The sequence below is a fragment of the Halichoerus grypus genome, chromosome 1, assembly GCF_964656455.1.
Source record: "Halichoerus grypus chromosome 1, mHalGry1.hap1.1, whole genome shotgun sequence".
NCBI classification, from domain to species: Eukaryota; Metazoa; Chordata; class Mammalia; order Carnivora; family Phocidae; genus Halichoerus; species Halichoerus grypus.
Genome location: NC_135712.1, coordinates 166,784,770 through 166,807,819, shown reverse-complemented (window position 1 = coordinate 166,807,819; position 23,050 = coordinate 166,784,770). Strand labels below are relative to the sequence as shown.

At 42.8% G+C, this 23,050-nt stretch overlaps 1 protein-coding gene across 1 annotated transcript in view; it reads right to left on the bottom strand.

Moving 5' to 3' along the window:
• SRGAP3 (SLIT-ROBO Rho GTPase activating protein 3) overlaps positions 1-23,050 on the bottom strand; it is a 336,629-nt gene that overhangs the window by 290,190 nt on the left and 23,389 nt on the right. Inside the window, exons 3-4 of the mRNA XM_078075648.1 lie at positions 20,644-20,704; positions 19,989-20,042 (exon numbers count right to left, since the gene is read on the bottom strand). The gene's annotated coding sequence lies outside the window, so the exon portion shown is untranslated. The remainder of the gene's footprint in view (positions 1-19,988; positions 20,043-20,643; positions 20,705-23,050) is intronic.

Below are 23,050 nucleotides of genomic sequence, written 5' to 3'. Positions count from 1 at the left end.
CATTCCTTTTTGAGGCTGAATAATACTCTATTGTATAGATATACCACACTGTTTTTCATCAATAGACATTTTGGTTGTTTCCACCTTTTGGCTATCGTGAATAATGTTGCCATGAATATTGATTCACAAATATTTATTTGAGTCCCTGCTTCCAAAACTTTTGCGTATATACCCAGAAGTGGAACTGTTGAACCAAATGGTGATTCGAGGAACTGTTGGACTGTTTTCTACAGCAACTGAACCATTTTACTCCAGCAGTGTGGAAGTGTTTCAATCTCTCCACAGCCACCCAAAACTTGTTGTTTTTGGTTTTTTGATAAGTAGCCATCCTACTTGGTGTGAAGTGGTATATCATGGTGGTTTTTATTTCCATTTCCCTAATGATTAGTGACGTGGAACAGCTTTGCATGTGCTTACTAGCATTTGTTCTCTTCATTTTTAAAAGATGGAAAGCAGATGGAGGGGTGGTAACCATCTTAGTAGAGCAAGGGGGCTTACAGATGAGAAGCAAACTCATTTGCCCCACAAAAGCTCTGAACAATTCAGATTGAGACAGAGGGATGGGCCAGGGGGAGGATCAAGGTTGAAAACATCCTCTGCCCCAACAGCCAAGCAGTTACCCCTCACCCAGGCAGGAAAAGGGAAGCTTAATCCCTGGGAAATCTGAACTGGGGAGGCCCCAGCTTCTTGTACAACTGGCAGAGTAGCCAGCAGGTTAAGGTCTGACAATGGGGAGACTTGCTAACAGTGCATCCTGTGCAATGGGACCCCCAGGCCTGCTCCTTGACTCTGCTCCCAAAATGCAGGCAATGCATGTTACTCCTAGGCAGAAGATGAAGAATTCTTCTCATAAAAAACTGAATTGTCTCAGGGGAAGAAAATCATAGGTAGTGACATCTGGGTTTCCCCTAACAAAACAGAAAGATCCCCACCAAAAACCCAACAGTGAAGGTCTCCACTTGATAAGCTCTGCCTATGTACATAGGGCTAGTTTTGTGCTTTACCCTAAAATATGAGATGATAACTAAGGATCACTAATGTTTGAGGAAAGCCTCCATCATGAAAGACAGAGATCAAGACAGACCAAGGGGAAAAAAAATTGAACCAGGAAGAAATTGATGATGCCAGGAACAGAAGAAAGCTTCATATAAAAACTATAATACACCCAGAGAGTTAAGTGAAGATATTGCATCCATCAATTTTTTTAAAAAACAGGACACTATGAAAAACAAAAAGAGTCCTTGGAAATAAAAATGATGATCAATATTAAAGAGTGAGTAGGTTGGAAGTAATAAAAAGGAAAAATGATGGAAAATAATAGGGATAATATAAAGATAAAAGACTCAGGGACTCAACTGAATTCGATACCCAAATAAGAAAACAGAGGAGAAGATTACAGAAGAAATAATTTAAGAAAAATTCCTGGAACTGAAGGACATGAGTATCCAATTGAAAGCACAATGAGGAGCACCTGGGGAGCTCAGTTAGTTAAATGACTGCCTTTGGCTCAGGTCATGATCTCAGGGTCCAGGGATGGAGCCCCGTGTCAAGCTCCCTGCTCAGCAGGCAGTCTGATTCTCCCTCTGCCCCTCCCCCTGATCATACTCTCTCTCTCTCCCTCTCTCCCCACAACCTCTCTCTCTCAAATAAATAAATCTTAAAAAAAAAAAAAAGCACAATGAATGAAAAAAGACCAAAGCCAAGTTTTAGCATACCAGGGACATATAGAAGAACTAGAAGTGTCCAAGTACATAAGTCACATACAAAGGAACAGGATTTTAAATGGTATTGGACCTCTCAAAAAAGATCCTGAAAGCTAAGATGAGAGTGGAACATGCCTTCAAGAGAAAATGATTTGTAACTTAAGTTCTACATAGCCAAGCTGCAAATCCAGAGTAGGGGTAGAAAAAAAGACATTTTCAGATTAGCAAGGACTCACAAAACATATGTCCATGTACCTCTCTTAGAAGGCAACAGAAACCAGAACAAGGAATTAAAATAAGACATGGGACCCAGGAAACAGAGGTTCCAACATAAAAGAGAAGCAAAAAGAATTCCCAGAATAACAACTAGATGAAAGGCCTAACGAAAAACTTGTCTATACTAGAGCAGGAGGGCTCCAGAAAGCCCAGAAAGTGTATCCATTTAAGTATGAAAAACTTCTTATAGGCCTGAATGCTTTCACAGCAAAGAACAGAACAGGTTAATAGAAAATAATGCAAATAAAACAAAAAAACATTATCAACTCCAGGAAAAACAAGAAGTTATACAAAGAAGGAAATATGATCACAGTACACTTTTTGGCTTTGCAGGTGATAACAATTGTATAAACATAATAACCAATAAATATTGTTTTAACAAAAATTATTCTTTGATTATAGGAGTTTGCAGGAAAGGGTAGGGGCAAGTAACAGACATTTTTATCTCAGATAACACCAAGTCAAATGGTGATTTCTAAAATTAATAAATCAATGGGGCGCCTGGGTGGCTCAGTTGTTGAGCGTCTGCCTTCAGCTCAGGTCATGATCCCAGGGTCCTAGGATCGAGCCCCACATCGGGCTCCCTGCTCAGTAGGAGCCTGCTTCTCCCTCTCCCTCTGCCTCTCCCCCTGCTCATGCTCTCTCTCTCTTTCTGTATCTGTGTCTCAAATGAATAAAATCTTTTTTTAAAAAAAATAATAAATAAATAAAATTAATAAATCAAGAAGCAGTGGTATCCGTATTTTATTTTGATATGTAGCAATAAGTATCTTGATGGTGGCAACTGAAAACTTTTAGGAAAATGATGGCCTAATTATCCTTCTCTAACTTAGATTCTTTTTGTGGAAATGGTATAGATTCATTCTTCACCAGGTTCCCAGAGTCAATAAGGAAACATAATGGCTAAGAATACAGGTTCTGGATTCAGACTTGCTGAGTGCTCAGCTTGACCTGCCACTTCTTATTAGTAGGGTAAATTTAGACAGGTTAACTCACACTCTCCTCAATTTCACCATATGTAAAATAGAAAACATAATAGTACCTACCTAATAGGATTATTGTGAGAATTAAAAAATGTGTGTAAAGCACTTAGCATTCTGCCTGGTGCACTGAACACATTCATAAAGTATTAGCGATCATTATTATCATTCTCATTTATGATTCTATCAGGATATGCCACCCCTGCCACCTTTCAATGTCCTTCTAAAAAGATCACTATGATAGAGCTATAGGTGAAGGACACAGAACAAGTAAGTGGAATTCAATCTCTGCACCTCAAGTTATAAATAGCTAGATCCTAAATGCAAAGCTAAGCAGGTTTGGTGTCTTCCTCCACCTTGCTATTTTTCTGCTTGGGACAAGAACTGAACACAATTGTGGGTAATAGTATAAGGAGTAGTTAATAAAGGAGCCTAAAGTCAGACTCAGGTCAAATTCTGGCTTCCTACCCATTAACTACATGAATATATGCTAATTTCTTGATTGTATGGGCTGAATTATGTCCTCTCAAAATTTGTATGTTGCAGTCCTAATCCTCGGTACCTCAGAACGTGACTGTATTTGGAGATAGGTCTTTAAAGAAGTAATTAAGGTAAAATGAGGTCATATGGATGGGCCCTAACCCAATATGACTGATGTTCTTATAAGAACAGGAGATTAGGACACAGACACAGAAGAAAGATCTTGTGAGGACAAAGGGAGAAGATGGTCATCTGCAAGCCAAGGAGGGAGTCCTCCAAAGAAACCAACCCTGCCAACACCTTATCTCAGACTTCCAGCCCCCAGAATTGTGAGGAAATAAATTGTTTAAGCTACCAGTCTGGGGTACTTTGTTATAGCAGCACTGCGAAACTAATATACTTGGTCTCAGTTTTCTGGAAGGTAAAGTAGGAATGTATATACCTTATGAGATCATTGTGAGGATTAAATAATCTAGAAAAGTATTTATCACAGTACTTGGCACATAGTAGGTACTCAATAAATGTAGGCTAGTATCATTATTATGTTATTATTATTTAAAACACAATTACTCTCGTCTTTCCACAGAACAGAAAAAAAGAGAGAAGTAACCAAGTCAACCAAAATTATCAAAGCTATTATAATGACTTCATACTTCATCTTCAAGTCTTTAGTCTTGCCCTCTTCAATACACTTCCACAATGCTGCCAGAACATTCCTTCTGGAATAAAAATGTGGCTGTGATATCTAGTATCCAAAGATGGCCTCAAACAATTCCACCCCTCCCTATACACACAAGCTGATCCTCCCACTAGAGATAGACCTCTTGTCCCCTCCTTGTGATTCTGGGCGGTGCCTGTGACCACTTTGACCAGTATGACACAGGGGAAGTGACATCCTGAATACAGACATTTAAGAAGGCCTGGCAGCTTCTAAGCCATCAAGAACAGGCTATGCTGTTGGAGAGAGGTCACAGGGACAAAGGGTGAGAGAGAAACACCAAAGTGCCAGACATCCAGCCCCAAACTGCAGCTCCAGCCACCATCTCACTGCTACTGATGAAAGACCCTGAGCCAGACCAGTGAGGAACCACCCAGCTGAGCCCCAGCCAACTCACAGAATCATGAAATATAATAAAATGGTATTGGTTAAACTAGAGAGTTTGGAATGGTTTGCTATGAAGCAAAAGGTAACTGAGACATTGACAATCACATTGCTACATTGCTCTACTTAAAACCCTTGGTATAACCATAACCAAATTTCCATAGCTGTGTGACTTGGACAAGTTACCTAATCTCTCTGTGCATCATTTTTCCCATCTGTAAACTAGAGGGAATAATAGTACCTTCCTCAAAGGATCACTGTGAAGATTAAGAAATAATACATGTAAGACACTTGGAGCAGTGTCTGGCACAGAAGTGCTTGGGGCACCTGGGTGGCTCAGCCAGTTAAGCGTCTGCCTTCGGCTCAGGTCATGATCCCGGGGTCCTGGGATAGAGCCCTATGTCGGGCTCCCTGCTCAGCGGGGAGCCTGCTTCTCCCTCTGCCCTGCCCCTGCTCATGTTCTCTCTCTTACTATCTCTCTCTCTCTCTCTCAAATAAATAAATCTTGAAAGAAAGAAAGAAAGAAAGAAAGGAAGGAAGGAAGGAAGGAAGGAAGGAAGAGAAAAAGAAAGAAAGAAAGAAAGAAAGAAAGAAAGAAAGAAAGAAAGAAAGAAAGAAAGAAAGAAAGAAAGAAAGAAGAAAGAAAGAAAGAGGAGCTCAATATGTATTAACTGTCATCACATCATCATCATCTTGCCCTGCCTCTCTCTAGCCTCCTCCCCAACTACTCCCCAGGTGCACTATGGGGGACAGTCATACTAAAATACCTTTTTTTCCCCCAGCGTGTCATACTTAATAACTTTTTACCTTCATACATTCCATTTCTTCTGCCTGGAATATCCTTCACCTGCCCTGTCTGCCTGGAAAACTGCCATGTCCTTACCTGAAGCCTTCTCGGATCTCCCCAGTCAGTGTGGTCTGCCCTGTGCTCCTCAGAGTACCTACTTCTTGTCCCTGGGGAGGGGTTCCCCATACTTTGCCACCTGTGCAGCCCTTTCTGTCTCCCCAGTTAGTCTCTTAGTTCTTTAAGGACAGGCCCATACTAGACTCATGTGCCAGTACAGCACAGCACATAGCAAGCTCTTAAGACATGTTTCTGGAAGGGAAGGAGCCTGCTTTTAGAGTACTGGTTTTTAACAGGACTGGAGAACAGGAAAGGGAGCAATTTTGGTCCCCAGGGGACATTTGGCAATGCCTGGAGACATTTTTGGTTATTGCACAACCAGGGGTCTGCTATTGGCATCTAGTGGGTAGAGGCCAAAGATGCTGCTCAACATCGGACAATGCACAGGGCAGCCCCCACAACAAGGAATTAGCCAGTCCCAAATGCCAATAGTACTGAGACTTAGAAACTCTGTTTAAGAAGATTGTCACATACGCTCTCAAGAGAGAGCCAACTGGCTGAACGCACATACGCTCAGTAGCCTGGATGCACATCCCCACCCTCATTCCAACTCAGCCTTCTTCTCAGTACTCCTGATGCTGAGGGTCCTGAGAAGAGTATTGAGGACAAGTAAGGGCTTAAATCTGGTCACTATCCTTCCCTATTGACGTGATCTTGAGCAAGACCCTTCCCTCATCAGAGTCCTAATTTTCACATCCAATGGTCCCTTCCAGCCCTGACATTCTATGATTCTGCAATTGTAGGTTGGTGTCTGCTGTTTATTTCTTGGCTAAAAGATGTCAATGCTGCACAGTCTCTCTCACATGCCAAGAGAGGAAAAATCCCAGATAGGCTGGCCTGAGTCACTGAGAGCTTGTGTTACATCCTTGACCGCCTAGAACTCAAGTAAACTCACGTGCCTGAGACTCCGGCTCCCCACCTGCCCAACTAAGAGCCTGCAGGCTTCAGACTAAACAGGATGGGGGAAGGTGGCCCTTGAAGGCTGCCTGGCTAACTCAGCTCTAATCTAAAGAGGCCTCTTTGTTTGTCAGTCAAAGCATGTGTCTTTGCAGGGGAGCAGGGAGACATCTGTGAAATCTGCCTCTTTGTCTCCCAGGGTAAGAATGATAAGAAACTGGGGGGGCGCCTGGGTGGCTCGGTCGTTAAGCGTCTGCCTTTGGCTCAGTTCATGATCCCAGGGTCCTGGAATCGAGCCTCACATCGGGCTCCCTGCAGGAAGCCTGCTTCTCCCTCTCCCACTCCCCCTGCTTGTGTTCCCTCTCTTGCTGTGTCTCTCTCTGTCAAATAAATAAATAAAGTCTTTAAAAAAAAAAAAAGAAAAAAAGAAACTGGGGCACCTGGGTGGCTCAGTCAGTTAAGCGACTGCCTTCGGCTCAGGTCATGATCCTGGATTGAGCAACGCATGCGGCTCAGCAGGGAGTCTGCTTCTCCCTCTGACCCTCCCCCATCTCATGCTCTCTCTCTTTCTCTCAAATAAATAAATAAAATATTTTTTAATATATTAAAAAAAAAAGTGGTAAGAAACCTCACACCAGAGAAGGATGACTTCTGCACTGTGAGCATAGCTAATGCCTGGGGCTCCTCCAGGGGCTGGTTTTGGTGTTTGTAATTCACTTGAAGAGGAGGTAGAATGGTGTAGTAGTGAAAACCTTCATCAGACAGGCCTGAGTGTGAGTCCCAGTTTTGTCACTTTCTGCATGATCCTAGGTAAATGACTTAGTCCTGTCGAAGCCTCAACCCTGAGCTGGAAACAGAAACATAGGATTGTTCTGTGGATTCACTGAGATATTGAAATCATAGGTTTAGCATACTGCAGAGCACAACTGCAAGTAGATGGCAGGTATCATTATGAAAAGGACATTATGGGATGACTGAATAGGTGGGGAGTATGATGAATTATATTGGCTTTCTCATGCAAACTCTTATATGCATGTAGGATGCTGGTGAATTATAATACTGAGAGCAAACACTTCTATAGCTCTTACCACATGCTTACAGGTATTCTAGGTGCTTTCCATATACTAACTCAATCCTCACAAAGACCCTATGTGATAGGTACTCTATTATAAATTCCCATTTTATAGATGGGAAAATGAGACGCAGAGGTTCACCAATTGCCCAAGGCACACTGCTGGTAAGAGGAGAATGAGGGTTTGGACAAAGGTGATTTGGCTCCAGGGTCTCTACGCTGAGCAGTACACACACTACCCCTGAATCACTCTAGGAAAGGACAAGAAATGGGGGAGGAGTGACTCCCCCAGCCTGCTCCTAAATACCTTCTCCACACCCAGATAGCAGAGCGTAGCAACTGCCCAACAGGGAAGCACCTAGCTCTGCAAGGAAGGGTCCAGAAGCAGCTATGGGGATGTGGGCAAGGGATGCCACATAGGAAACAAATGAGATTTGGAACTGGGCAAACTAGGACACCACCCCAACACCACCTGGTGACCATAGGTGACTCTGAGTAGGTCTCAAAGACATACTTCCGAGCTTTATTCCTCTGTCTCTCCGCTTAGACATGTTCAAAATCGCTGCTAGCTCTAGAAGGCTAGGTTCCAGTGAGAAAAGACTAGTCCGCTGCTGGGCCTTGGTCGGTTCCTATCCCAGGGGAAGAGCGCCACCTAGTGAACCACTCTGAGAATGTCCCAGAACAGGAGGCCCGAACTCCGGAGGCTGGGTACCTAGAGACTGAGCTGCCCATACTCAGCAGTGTGGTCGGTCCCTGGCAAGGTGCTTCAATTTTCTGAACATCAGAATTCTGATCGGCAAAACACTAGCAAGGATGGTAATATTTATAATAGCTGTCACTTTCTTCCTCGCACATTTTCTCACCACTTTATTTTAAAATGAAGTGAAAAATGAATGATAAATTTTAGAAGTCATATAATATTTGTTCTAGGCACTCTGATAAGTTGTAACATTGCCTCTATTTTTTCCTGTTTTTTTTCTTTCACTTTTTTTTGTTTTGATTTTGGTTTGGGTTTGTTTTTGTTTTTTAATGTAACAACACTTAAAATAAGATCTATTCTCTTAACAAATGTTTAAGTGTACAATACAGAGTACAATATTGTTAACTGTAAGCATTATGTTGTAGGGCAGAACTCTAGAACTTACCCATCTTGTATAACTGAAACTTTATGCCCATTGATTTAATACTTTTTGAGTGGTTTTTACATTATAATAATATTGTGCATATTAATTAAGAGTGAGTACCCACAGTATGCATGTATGCTATGGAAAAAAAATCTAGGAGCCATGGAGGTTTCACCCACTCTGGGAGGGAAGAAATGTCAAAAACAATTATACCCATAGTCACATGCTCCCAAGCTCTGTGTGTCTGCCTTGTCATGGGACCCAGGGCACTATTTACAGACCTGTTTGTCCACCCCCAGCTTCCAAATTAGTATCTGAACTCCTCAGGAATGGTGCCTGTGTCCTAACCACCTTCATAAACCCAGCACCCAGGAGAGGGGCTGGCACATGGTGGCTCCTCAATAAATATTGGTCCAGTAAAAGCCCTACTCCTCTTCTGTGCTCAAATGCCCTCCCTCCTTTCTGTCATGAGACCTTCCTCTCCTTCCTAATAATCCAGAGATCAGGACAGTGATTCCCTAGCCCAGGCGCTGGCCATAATTTGCCAACCCAGAGAGGTTACACACATGTTAACTATTCCAAGTATAGTAGAATGAAATGTTGTGGGGAAAAGTAAGGGGACTAACAGTTCTCAGACACTTTATGCTGAGCATTCTATCTTTATTATCTAAGTTACATAACAAGCCTGGGAGGTAGGGAGTAGGTGGCAGGGCTGGGATTTGAACCTGGACCGTCTGGCTCCATACTCTTGTACCCATGTTCACCATGTTCTGCTGCCCCTTGGCTCTTCCTCCAGGCTTCAGTGAGTGGCCAATGCAACTGTCAGCCTGTTATCTAGGCTTCCCCCTCTACACACTCGGACCTTCTTAGAATCAGAAGATTCTTCTGGAAGCTCCATGTTCAGTCCCTGAAGGCCACAAGCATCTTCCCGGGATTTGCCATTTCCTATTTGTAGACCCTTGTTCCAGAAGAAACTCTGAAGGATGCCCAGATTCAGGTACAGTCCACTGGGTTAAACCAACTCATGAAACTGACACCTGAAAGATACCATTTTCTACCTGCTCACCTGGGGAACAAAATCAGTGAGGATAACAACAACAGCTACAACAATGCACATCTTTGAGCTCTTGCTGGGGGCTGGCCTGCTGCTAAGCGCTTCTCAAACATTTCCTTTAATCCTGACAACCACCTTCAGTGGCATGTTTTATTTGACCTCTATTAGGTAAGGTTCTTGAGAGCAAAGGTGTCGGTTTGGGCCTTCCAGGAAGCAGACACCAAGACAGAATTAGACATGTAGAATTCTTGGGAGAAACATCTGAGAAGGATAAAGGGGGAAGGATCAGGAGTATGCAGGAAAGCCTCCAACTCTGATGCAGGGACAGAGGGAAGGAACAATTAGTTGAGAAAAGCCCAGGTTGCAGTGCCCTAGGACCCTCACTGCAGCCTCAGCAGGAACACAGCAGGAACTTCAGTCCCCCTCCCCTCAGCAGGGGAGGGGGACTGAAGCTAACTACACCCTTCTGGGAGGTTCTCTCTTAAAGTTGCTCTGAGGAGGGCGATCCCATGGCTGCCACAAAAGACTCTGTTCCCTGTTGATGCCCCAACACCTAGAAGAGTATCTAGCACATTGCACTCAAAAAGTATTTATTGAATCAATCTGCTCCTGAATTAATCCCCTTATTATGTATAAGGAGAGTTAAGTGCAGGAAAGTTGAGCGACTTGCCCAAGGTCACACAACTGGCAGGTAGCCCAGCCCAGACTTGAGCCCTGGTTTTCTCACTCCAAAGCCCACAGACTTAAGGCTGTGTTCTTCTGTGCCTTGGCCTTCCCCACTTCCCTCTTCTTTCCCCACACTGAGCGCCCACACAAGGTCTGGCTATAATACCAGGATTTGTCTTGCATTTTTTCATTCACTCACTCACTCACTCACTCAGACAACCACTCATTAACTTATTCATTCATTCAGCAAATATCCAGGTACTGCCCAGGATACTTGGGTGACACAGACCAATAAGAAAGGTCCCTCCCTTTGAGAAGCTCATGGCCATAGGCAGGGAGACAGTCACATAACAAAGGATTAGCACACAACGTGACAAGTGGAACAACGGCAGTGCACTGGTCAGATTTAAGTCTCAGGGGTGAAGAGGGCCAAGAAGTGGGTCAGAAGCCCACACAGACCCAGCTAGCTTCCATCACTGCCCACCTCACTCCCCGCCACACATGTCCTCACCCCCCACAGCCAGGGCACCAAACTTCTGGAGGGAGTTTAACCTCTGCACACACAGGCAAGCCAGAGGTCATGGGGGCTGGAGAGGCTGAGAGTATGACATCACTTTAAGTTGGTAATGGTAGCCAGCCTGGTAACCATGGTTACACACCATTTAACTCAACACTGTAGAGGGAGATGGCCAGCCCAGGAACCCACCACACAGCTATTCAGGAGGTGTTTTAGTCAACTAAATATAGTCTACATTTAAGTAAAAGATGGAGAGAGGCCTTTATTTTTTTATTTTTATTTTTTAAGTAGGCTCTCTATCCAACGTGGGGCTTGAACTCACAACACTGAGACAGAGAGTTGCACGCTCAACTGACTGAACCAGTCAGGCACCCTGGAAAGAGGCCTTTAGAAGTTATCATACATTACCTGAAAACCATTTAGAAGCTCCTATTTGAGGTCCTAAACAAAATAATTAAAACTGCCCAAGACCAAAAAAAAAAGCCTACATAGATGGTATCTTCAGCAAAGTAGAAGTATGTTCCAAACAGGAAAACCTCGGGGTCTGATTTGAAGTCAGAGAATCAAAAAATTACTTAATCCTAGTTGCAAAATTGGAAACAACTTAAATATCCCTTAATGTAGGACTGAACAAATTTGCACGTCCACAAAATGGGATTTTTTAAAACTCAGTTTACAGCACGATCCCGTTTATTGCATCACACATGTATATTCACTGAAGGATGTCTGAAGGCTACTCACTAAAATGTTAATAGTAACTACTGCCCTCTGGATGGTAGAATTTAAAAAAAGAACTGTACACTCTTTGTCTTACTTATCAGTGTGTTTGGATATTTTTCAACAAGCATATATCATTATTAAAATCAAGAAAAAGGTGTATAAAGTAATTTTTACTTTGAAAAACAAAATAATCAAAATAGCACTGAAATGATTCCAAAGGCTATGGATGACAAGGACATAAAAGGAAACTAAGTTCAGGGAAGACTGTCTAAAAGATTTTTTTATGAATATCTAACAAAGGAAGCAATTATCACTGAGAGCCAATTATTAAATGAGACTCAATGCGAAGATTTCAGGGTCCCCTCTACAAGGCCTCTCTGCAGTCCTTTTAAATGATGGTAATGGCATTATCCCTAGCACATAACAGGTGCTCAGCAAATATTTGTTGTATGAATCAATGAACAATCACGCTGGCAGACTACCAGTTCCTTGTAGTTTCATCTCTATTCTTTTCAGATTCAGGTGAATGGCATTGGTTCACCTGATGTATTCACTAGATCCCATTTCTTTTTATTTATATGGTCAGTGGTAAAACTCCAAAATTCATACCTAGGTGCAGCTTAAAGGCAGCAATCTAGTTGGAGACTGAGCTTGGGGGCTTGTCATGAAACTGTGTTTGCAAAGTACCTTAAATACAACTGAGATGAATGCCAAGTGTTCATTACAAAGGAAGTGGAGGCTGATGGAAACAGTGAGGAACTATACAGTTTTCTCAAGTGACTCCTTGGCTCTACCAAAGGACAGAGCTAGTCAACTAGATCAGAGGAATGTGGTCAACATTCTTGACCTGGCCTCTCTCCTCTATTCCAGTCCAACCCCACAGCCCATCAATCATGTAGACCCTTGCCCCACTCTTTCAATGGGTTTACAAAAAAGGATCCCTGAACCTTCATGGGTGGCCCAGTGAATCTCACATCCTGGTATTCAGGTGGTCCTTTCTAAACTGACTCTGGGCTTGGCCATATGGGCCCTCTAGCCACTGGTACACGAGCAAATATGATAGAAATGGAGGCTAGATAAGCACTTCCACACGGGGGCTTGTCCCCGTGGAACGCTCCCTTCTGGCTCCCAGTTGCCACATAAGAATGTTGGGCAAGACACGTGAATAATGAGAAACCACGTCAGGAGAGAGGGCCAGCCATCCTAGTGTCCTGCCTGAGCAGCCACAAGAGGGACCTCTGATGAGACCTACAGAATAACTGCCTAGTCAAACCACAGGATCATGAGAAATAATAAAGTGTTACGTTAAGCCACTAAGTTTTAAAGTGGTTCCTTATGCAGCAGTAAATAACTGAAATCCCCCTGATCCTTATTTCCCTGTCAGCCCCATGCTGACCTCAGTTGCTCCCCCTCTCCTTGGTGCTCACTCCCATCTGCCCATGATGGGTACCCTGCTGTTCCTCCACCACACCAAGCCCCCACCTCAGGGCCTCTGCACTTGCTGTTCCATTCACCTGGAAAGTATTTCCCTCAGATCTCCACAAGGCTTGTTCACTCATCTACCTCAAGTCTACTTTAATGTCACCTTCCCATGAAGTCTTCCCTCACCAGTCCATGAAAAATTGTCACCACTTTCCCTATCAGGCCTTGTCTTCTTTTCCTGCTTTTTCCTCTGGGCACATATCCACTTTGAATATAGCTTATAGTTTACTTATTTTATTGCCTCTCTCCACCCATCAGAATGTAACTCCTTGCAGGCAGGAATTTCTGTCTGTCTTGTTCACTGTTGTACCTCTAGTGCCTGGACTAGCACTTGGCACATAGCAGCACTCAATAAATAGTTGCTGAATGATACAGGATGATAATGTGATGCTCATTACCTAAAAGAGCCTACAAGAATACTGAGGAGAGATGTCTAACCCAGTTGTGGAAGTTCAGCAGACCACAAGAGGGTGGGGCAGATGTTCGGGGCAGAGACCCAAAGTAAAGACACATTCCCTGGAGACAATAAAGGGTCCATGCAATGAAGAGATGTAACACAGCATGAAGTTTCTGTCTTACTATAGTCCTTGACAATATGTGTCCAACCTGGCCCTTCTCTCCCCACAGCTGAAGGGTTGTGGTCCCCCACCTCCAAGTCCAGTCCTGCTCCTAGTTCCCAGGACAGACTTGAGTTGAGATGGCAAGGGCCTAAGCCACTTCAGCATCCCTCCAACAGAAACCAGCACTGAGTCACCCCTCCTCCAGGCAGGGGCTGGGGAGGGGAGTGAGCCAGGCATTGGGGCCCAGTTCTGATGACCACACTCCAGACTCATTCTCAGCACCTGGAGCTGTGTCTTGGCAAATTCCCAGCACCTTTGGACTCCAGACCTGCATTGGCATGACTTTTTATCAATAGAAAATCCAATCCCAACCAGCTTAAGCAACTAAGGAGGTTTGTTGGCTTGAACAACTAAACACTCTAACGACAGGGCTAACCTCAGGCATAGGGCTCAAATGAGGTCACTGGGACTGAATTTTTCTGCATTTCTTAGCTCTATCTTCAGCTGGGCTGGTTTCACTCATCCTTGGGCTCCTGGAAGCTCCCCAGCCTCTGCCACAGCTTCAAGCTTTCATCTCTGGGTATCAAGGTAGCTGCCGCACCTCCAGCCTCACTTTTCCCCAGACTGAAGAATCAGTGGAAGGGGGCGTCTTCGTGGGTCAGTCGTTAAGCATCTGCCTTCCCCTCAGGTCATGATCCCAGAGTCCTGGGATCGAGTCCTGTGTTGGGCTCCCTGCTCAGCAGGGAGCATGCTTCTCTCTCTCCCACTCCCCCTGCTTGTGCGCTTGCTCGCGCGCTCTCTCTCTGACAAATAAATAAAATCTTAAAAAAAAAAAAAACAATGGAAGGAGGCCACCTGCCTCTCTCCGACCAATCCCAGAAAAGCCTCAGCTGTATTGCATTGGCTACAGCTGGGTCATGTGGCCCATCCTTGAAGAAATCACTGTGGTTTTCCCTTTCCCCATGCTGGGGATGGGACAAAGGATTTGATTATTTGATTGGCCAAGTGGAAATCCTGCCTTCCAGGACTGGAGCTGGGAGGGGTTCCTCATGGAGAACACATGGCTGAGAGGAGAAAATACAACTCTGGGCTGGGAAAGGAAGGGAAATGGCTACCAGAGGGGCAGACAATAACCTCTTACTCCAAGTTTAGCTCCAGAGCCTGGCCTCTAGTAACCCAGCCAGAGACAAATAATAGTCCTTGAATGAAGAATGTTTTATATCTTCTGCCACATTCTAAAAATTCAAAAAATGAATGGTGAAATCATATCTTTTACAGTAAAATTAAAACCAAAGATGTTCAAATATACTTAAACCATTGAAACATATGGGGGCCTAAATGATGGTAATGATTCTTCAATATACTTTGTTTTCAGGATTAAAAAAAAAGGAAATGTAATGCTATTAACATACACCTTTGAAAGAGAAGGTGAAGATTAGTGAAAGAAAAACAGATTGTTACAGCTAGACCCCAACACCTGACCTTTACTGCCCACCTGCTCGCACTCATCGACCTTTATCCCACAGTTTTTCCTTAAGCTCTTCTTTCCAGCTTATCTCTTAACTCCGGCAAACGGAAACCAAACCCTCCCTCAAGTGATAGCAACAGCCCTGACAAGAACTTGAGCTGGCCCAGACCACCCAGACCAGTTTCAGTAAAAACCCCCAATACATGCCTGCTGCAGATGGACCACCGAGTGACCTCTAGAATGACCAACAACTACCTTTACCTCATTATAATAATAAAATCTACACCCAAGAAGGACCACAAGCCTCATTTACATAACATACAATGTCTGTATAGGCATGTTTCCTTAAGGCACATGTGCAGCCTTATGCCTTCCACTATGTAGGATGACAAGGCTTCTCTATCTAGATAATCATCCTAAACTAAATAAAAGGAACCCATTCACCCTTGCCTGGGGAGTCACGGCTTTTGAAGTTATTCCCTGTGGTCTCCTTATTTGCTGCAAATAAAGTTTACTTTGTGTGACAATTCCACCTGGTGTATCTGTGACTCACCAAGAAACAAACTCATGTTGGTTTGGTTACAAGGTGGAATGATTTAAATCATGCCTAGGATGGGGGGAGGAAGAAGGGGTGGGGAGGGTGGGGCAATAAAATAAAAAATTAAAACAAATCATGTCTATCACACCCCATTTCAACAGACTCCAAAGGCTCTCTGAATTCCTCTCTGCAATTTTGTAATGCAATTTTGCTTTGTCAAATATTTCAAAAATTGTTTTTTTGGGGTGTTGCTTTTTTTTTTATGTAGATTTGTCCCATGTGATTTTTTTTAAAACTGGACTTTTAAATTGAACCAGTATTTTTGTCCGTCTGAAGGAATGCATGAAATATATTTGGAAATCAGCTATCCTAACAATTTCTAAAATTATTAAAGAAACATTTGATTTAATAACTGTTCTGCCCCTTAACTACTCCCTGCTAAGCATCTTAAAGCGGGTGAGGAGGTTTTAGGAAGGTTTCCTTTTTTTTAAAAGCCTGAGAAACTGGGACTTCCCTACATTTCAAAGCACAAAGGCCTATTATTCAAGGAAAGGGGCCAGGGAGGCAGAGCAATTCAGTTTTGTAGGCCACCGTGTACTTCTTCCTTTCTCCTGCCAAATCAAGGCTCACCCCAGTCCCAAGTGGACCGCAAGCAGGGCAGTCCTCTGTGAAAAAGTGAAAGCAATCGAGGAAAAAGAAAAAGCGGCCAGCCAGGAGAGCCTGGGGAGCACTCATTATATGTGAATAGAGCCGGTGAAAAGGGGCCTTTGCTGGGCTGCCTGGGTGGGGCCTCTCCATTCACACTCCCATTGTAAATTCCATCTGTGTGCTATCATTTCCTGACCCAGAAACGGGAAAATGTTTCTGCCATAAATTTCCCTAGGACCTTGCCTGGCCACAAAATCACTCCCTATGAAGTTCACTGGCTCCTTGGAGAGCTAGTGAATGTTTAAGATCATGTTTGCCTATGATACCCTCTCTTCATTTACTAAAGGGTCTCTTTCCAATCTCCCTTGTTTTCCTCTCAGGAGCTGGGTCCTCGGTGAAATGAAATAAAAGTGCAATGGTCATGAAGAAAACTCCAGAGGAAATCAGAAGCTCTCCTGTCCATATGCTTAAAATAAATATGCAGATCAAAGTCCTTGTTTATTCCCAGAAAATTTTCGTATCATTATTAATTTTTATCATCAGTTCATAGAATTACTAGTAATGTGAGACTATCAGTTTAGGAATTGTATGTGTTAAATAATCTCATTATGACTGAAAATAGTTTTGTAAACCTCACTTTTCAGAATGACAGTTTAGCTGGAATTAAATTTCAGATTCACCATCCTTTGCCCTCGATACTTCAAAATATTATTTATTTTTAAGATTTTATTTATTTGAGAGAGAGACAGAGAGAAAGAGAGTGAGAGAGCACAAGCAGGGGGAGCAGCAGAGGGAGAGGAAGAAGCAGGCTCTCCACCGAGCAGGGAGCCCGACAAGGGGCTCGATCCCAGGACCCTGGGATCACAACCTGAGCAGAAGACAGATGCTTAACGGACAGAGCCACCCACGTGCCCCCAAAATATTATTTACTATAGTCTGCCTACTCTTTTTAATAAAATAAGTTTTCTGTAAATACAATTGTTTTGTTTATATATATATATACATATATATATGTATATATATATATGTATTTCACTAGCCCAAAGCTGATGCTAGTCAAGTATCACATGGTAACTTGACTATTGAAATAAGTCTGAGAAACTGAGGTTGTAAGTAAGAAAACAGAAAGGATGTAGAGCAGCGGTTCTTAAACTCTAGCATGTGTTAGAATCACCTGGAAGAGTTTCAGATTCAGTAGTTCAGGGCGGAGGGCCTGAGAATGTACATTTCTCACAAAAGCCCAGTGGTGCTGATGCTGCTGGTCCCTGGGACCACAGCCTGAGAACCCCTGATGGAGGGAATGGCTGTACCAGATGTCAAACATCTAGGAGAACATTACATATATTCAGAGGCTCAATAACATCTGAATTCAAACTCAGTAAACATTCTGGTGCCTACCTACAGACAAAGGCTAAGTGCTTTCCGTGGTAGTGGTTATGGGTCTTAATCCACCATGCAGACACAAACTATTTTTATAACTCAACTTCATTTTTAGACCCTATTCTACCAGAGTGGCAAAATGTAACCTCAGTTAATCTGAAGCCTTCCTCCCACTTTCAGGGAATGCCTCTAGGTTCTAGGCGCTTTTGGAGAATCGTAGTGGAAGGAGGGAGTGGGGTGGGACAGAAGTGCACTCTAGTCCTTGCTGTCATCTCTCCAAGCAGTTGTCAAGTGAAATTGCCATCACCTTGTCAGGCCTGTAGGCTTCAATCCTCAGTGACCTACACTGACATTTCCTTCACCCCCAGGCTGCAGGACCTCTTCCAGTCCAGCACCATTTGTGGGCCACTCTGGGCACCCAGAACCTGCCAGCTGTGTCCTTTCTGCTCCCCAGGGCTCTGTCTAGAAGGGAGGGCACAGGCCCTTCTCACTCTGGGTCCTGCTGCATCTGTGCTTCATTACACCCCGTCTGTCTCTCCTCCTTCCACCCACCTCTCTCCTCTGCCCAGAACAGTGGAATCCATTGCCAGTCTGAAGGAGAATCTCCCTCTCTCTTCAAACCCCTTGCTCTCACCCATTTTGACCAGTCCTGGGCTCTCAATGTTCCCCTAAGGGCTTTAGGCTTTTGAAAACCAAAGCCAGAAAGACTCCTATTTGTTTTTTCTGCTCTGACATTTCCTTTCCTGAGTTAATAAGTACAGAATGGCCAGCTGCTTAAGCGAGGAAAACTGTATAAAGGAAAGATGCTTAGAAGGGAGAAAAAAATAAATTTACTTTAAATATACATACATACACACATTAGCATTTTAGAATTATTACCAGGCAATGCTGTGAAGTAGATAATACTCTTCCATTTTATAGATGAGAAAATTGGGGCTCAGAGAGATTAAAAAGCCTGGCCTAAAGTTACATAGGTCAGGTTTGGAACTTGAGGCTTCTGGTTCTGAATCCAAGGCTAAATACACTGTACCTCAGCTTAACCTCCAAATGAAGAAAGGGAGAGAGAGAAGCCTGTCATTGGAAGGCAAAGCCCAGCATACGGATCAGCAGATGTGTGCTGGGAAATAATTTGGTCTAAGAGATACTAGGAAGCCAAAATATAGGTGGTAACAAGGGAGAATAAGAAAACAAATCAAGGGGCGCCTGGGTGGCTCAGTCATTAAGCGTCTGCCTTCGGCTCAGGTCGTGATCCCAGAGTCCTGGGATCGAGCCCCTCATCAGGCTCCTGCTTGGCGGGAAGCCTGCTTCTCCCTCTCCCACTCCTCCTGCTTGTGTTCCCTCTCTTGCTGTGTCTCTCTCTGTCAAATAAATAAATAAATAAAATCTTAAAAAAAAAAAAAAGAAAACAAATCAAGAAACAGGATGTATGGGAAGCAAGGGGTTAACAGGTTTATAAACAGCAGAGCAGGAGACTAAGGAGTCAAGAGGTCCAGAGTCAAGGCCACAGATCTGGGAGTAACCATTTCCTGACTGAGAGAGACAGGTTAGGAGTCCAGAAAACCAACACCCAAACCAAAGTGTTCTGTGCCCCTCAAATCCTAAGCAGACTAGGAATCAGGAATACAGGGAGTCATGGAAGTAAATCAAAGCATCAGGAGTCAAGAGCAAGACCTTCAACTATGAAAGGGTACATCTGCCTTTAAGTTGTCCTCCTGGGAAACGAAGAGCCTACGATTTGAGTAGGAACATGAGTGTGACAGGATGTAACTGAGTGAAAAGTCATGACAAGAATGGGGGAGCAGAGATGAGAGAATGACCTCAGGGTCAAAAGGCACCTCATTGTGCACAGGAAACATCTGTTGTCTTTGTAAGGCATGCCCTCTTCTGATAACCAAGCCCAACTCATCCTTTTGAGGAATAAATTCCCCCAACATGGTTCATGTCTTCCAACTGAATAAGCCCCCAGGCATGACAGAATAGGGCCTGCCATTCTGCAATGCCCTATCTGAATTCTTGACCCATAGAAATTATGAAAGATCACAAGTGATATTTACTATTTTTAAGCCACACTGTTTTGAGATTGTTTGTTACACAGCGATAGATAACTAATACAAAGTCTAAGAACAAAATAGCAAACGGTTATTAGCTCAAGTGCTAACTCCAATCAACTGATAGTTGTCTGAAGAAAGGGCTGAGCAAGAAAGAGGAGGTGAAATTAAATTATTCGTGTCTGCCATGAAGTGGGAAGTGATAGCAACTGTGTTTTTTATTTGCCAACCCTGGTCGAAGACAACTGACTACAGACTCAGATAACTATGCTCAAAGAGGGAAAGGAAGAAAAAGACAGGTAGAGGGGGAAGCAGAAAAAGCCCTGGACTTGATGATAAGATACAAGAATTCCAATCTTGGCTACTTACCAGCCATGGGAACTTGGGTAAGTTGTTATCCTCTCTGGGCCTCCATTTCTTCAACTGCAAAATCATGGGATTGTTGTCAGGGTTAAATTAAATGAGACTGTGATACAAATGTCCTTAACAAATGGGAGTATAGTGGGAGTCCTGGCTGAGCCTAAGCAAACTTTGGGTGTGTGGAATTGGATTTGAGGTCCATTTGACTTTCAAAAACAGCAACAAGTCACAGCATTCAAAGCCTTCCTAAAGCTTTTCTCCCCAAAGTGCATCCTATGAAATACTAGGTCTACAGGATGTTAATAGTATTTTCATTGAAATACTAGTTATGTGGGATCTTAATAAGTATTACACATATAAAAAGAGTTTGCTTACATACATTTACCAAATGACCCAGCAATCCCATTCCTGGGTATTCACATTAGAGGAGTGAAAATTTATGTTTACACAAAAACCTGTACATAAATGTTTACAGCAGATCTATTCAAAATCACCAAAGACTGGAAGAACCCTGAATATGTTTCAACAGTATAAATAAACTGTGGTACATCCATATCATGGAATACTACTCAGCAATAAGAAAGAGCTAAACATACATACACACACACACACACCTTTAATAATTGATACATGCAACAACAAGGATGAGTCTCAAAGGTATTACCTGAATAAAAGAATCCAGTCTCAAGGGCTACATGGTATGTAATTCCATGTATATGACATTCCTATAAAAAAGAAATGGCAAAAAGAAAACTATATGGGTGGAGAACAGGTCAGTGGTTGCCAGGGGTTAGAGAAGTAGGGGATGTGACTATAAAGGGGTAACACAAGGGAGTTCTGGGGTATAATAAAACTATTCTGAATCCTGAATGCTGTTGTGGTTACACAAATCCATGTACAAAATTTCATAGAAGTGTACATTAAAAAAATGTTAATTTTACTTTATATTATTTTTCAAAATAAAATTAAAAGAAGAGTTCACATAAATGTGGGAAATTTGAGGCTAAAGTAAAATAGGATACTTTACAACAGGACTTCTCAGAGACTTTAACATGCTTTAATCACATACTTAATAGGTATTAATTAATTGAATGCTTATTTAATCACAAATGAGTATCTATCGGGGCACCTGGCTGGGCTCAGTCGGTGGAGTGTGCGGCTCTTGATCTCAGGGTCATGAGTTCAAGCCCCATGTTGGGCATAGAGTTTGCTTAATTAAAAAAAAATTTTGGGGGGGTCGCCTGGGTGGCTCAGTCATTAAGCGTCTGCCTTCGGCTCAGGTCATGATCCCAGGGTCCTGGGGTCGAGCCCCACATCGGGCTCTCCGCTCAGCGGGAGGCCTGCTTCTCCCTCTCCCACTCCCCCACTTGTGTTCCCTCTCTCACTGTGTCTCTCTCTGTCAAATAAACAAATAAAATTTAAAAAAATTTTTTAAATTAAAAAAATAATAATAAATTTTTTTTTAAATGAGGGGCGCTTGGCTGGCTCAGTCAGTGGAGCATGTGACTCTTCATCTAGGGGTTATGAGTTTGGGCCCTGTGTGGGGTGTAAAGATTACTTAAAAATAAAAAAATTTTTAAATCTTTAAAAAAATGAGTATCTGTGATTCTCAAAGACTAGAAGAGAAAATGTACAGCATTTTCCCAACTTATTTGACCACAGAACTTTTTTTTCTCAGACCATCTCAGGAGCCTGGTATTTCCTAGATTCACTCTGGGAAATTCAGATTTGGTAACAGGTATGAGCTCTTGCCTTAATATCTGGGATCCAGGGAAAACTAAAACCATAGGTTGTGAGTCTGGTACTATTTAACACTGAATAACTGAGACTGCCCTATACAAACGCCAGAATGAGGGGGTTACAAATAATAAAAAGCAATAAGTACTTCTCTGGCTTTTAAAATTTTGTATATATATCTAAGAATACACAGAGGGGCGCCTGGGTGGCTCAGTCGTTAAGCATCTGCCTTCGGCTCAGGTCATGATCCCAGGGTCCTGGAATCGAGCCCCGCATCGGGCTCCCTGCTCAGCAGGAAGCCTGCTTCTCCCTCTCCCTCTGCCTCTCCCCCCTGTTTGTGCTCTCTCTCCCTCTCTCAAATAAATAAATAAAATCTTAAAAAGAAAATTTTTAAAAATACACACAAATATTCCTCTGTGTGTATGGGTGTACGGGAGTGTGTGGGTGTGTGGGGTGTCTGTCTATCACACACTTATTCATATGTACATATTTGAAAAAAAGTCTAGGCTCTAAGTGAATTTCACCAAAAGACTGATAGTGGCTAACTCTGTGGTAAAATATTGGGTAATATGAAATATTTGTTCTCTTTCTGCTTTTCTACATTTTCTGATTTTCACGCTGTGTGAATTACTTGTAAAACAAACAAAAATAGCTAAGGATTTAAAATAAGAAAATTTAAAAGTAAAATTAGCTATAATTCATTTGAACACCTACCATGTGCCAGGAACTGTACAAAGCACTTTCTATATATTATCTCTCTCATTGAGTCCTCACAATTTATGTGAGAGGCACTGTTACTATTTCCATTTTAAAGATGAAGAAATGAAACTTGAAGCAATTTGCCCATCTAGAATGATGTGGGTTGACTCTTGAATACAATTTTAGAAGCATACATGCACACACCAGCTGTTTTTGTATGTACTACACTTTAGAGACAGCTGGCTCAGTTGACTACGATCTAAGTCTCCAAATCCAAATATGACCATGCTTTCCAGCCTCAAATATCCTGATAATTCTCTCCTAGGTAACTAGGAATGTGGTAGAGTGAAAAACTTGGCCACAATATTTTGAGGTTCCTTCTTGTAAGAGGTAGAGTCCGCATTCCTCAAAACTGAGCTGATCTTGAGACCTGCAAATTTGTGTCTTAATTTTAATTCAGAATTTCTAAATTCTTGGCTGATGGAATACGGTGGAAGTGATACAGTATAGGTTCCAGAGGTGTTCCAACTTCTACCTTCATACTCTTGGAACCCCAAGATCACTGTGGTATGAAAACCAAAATGAAATACCACATAGGCAGTGAGGCCCAGCCTCAACCCAAATGAGTCCATACC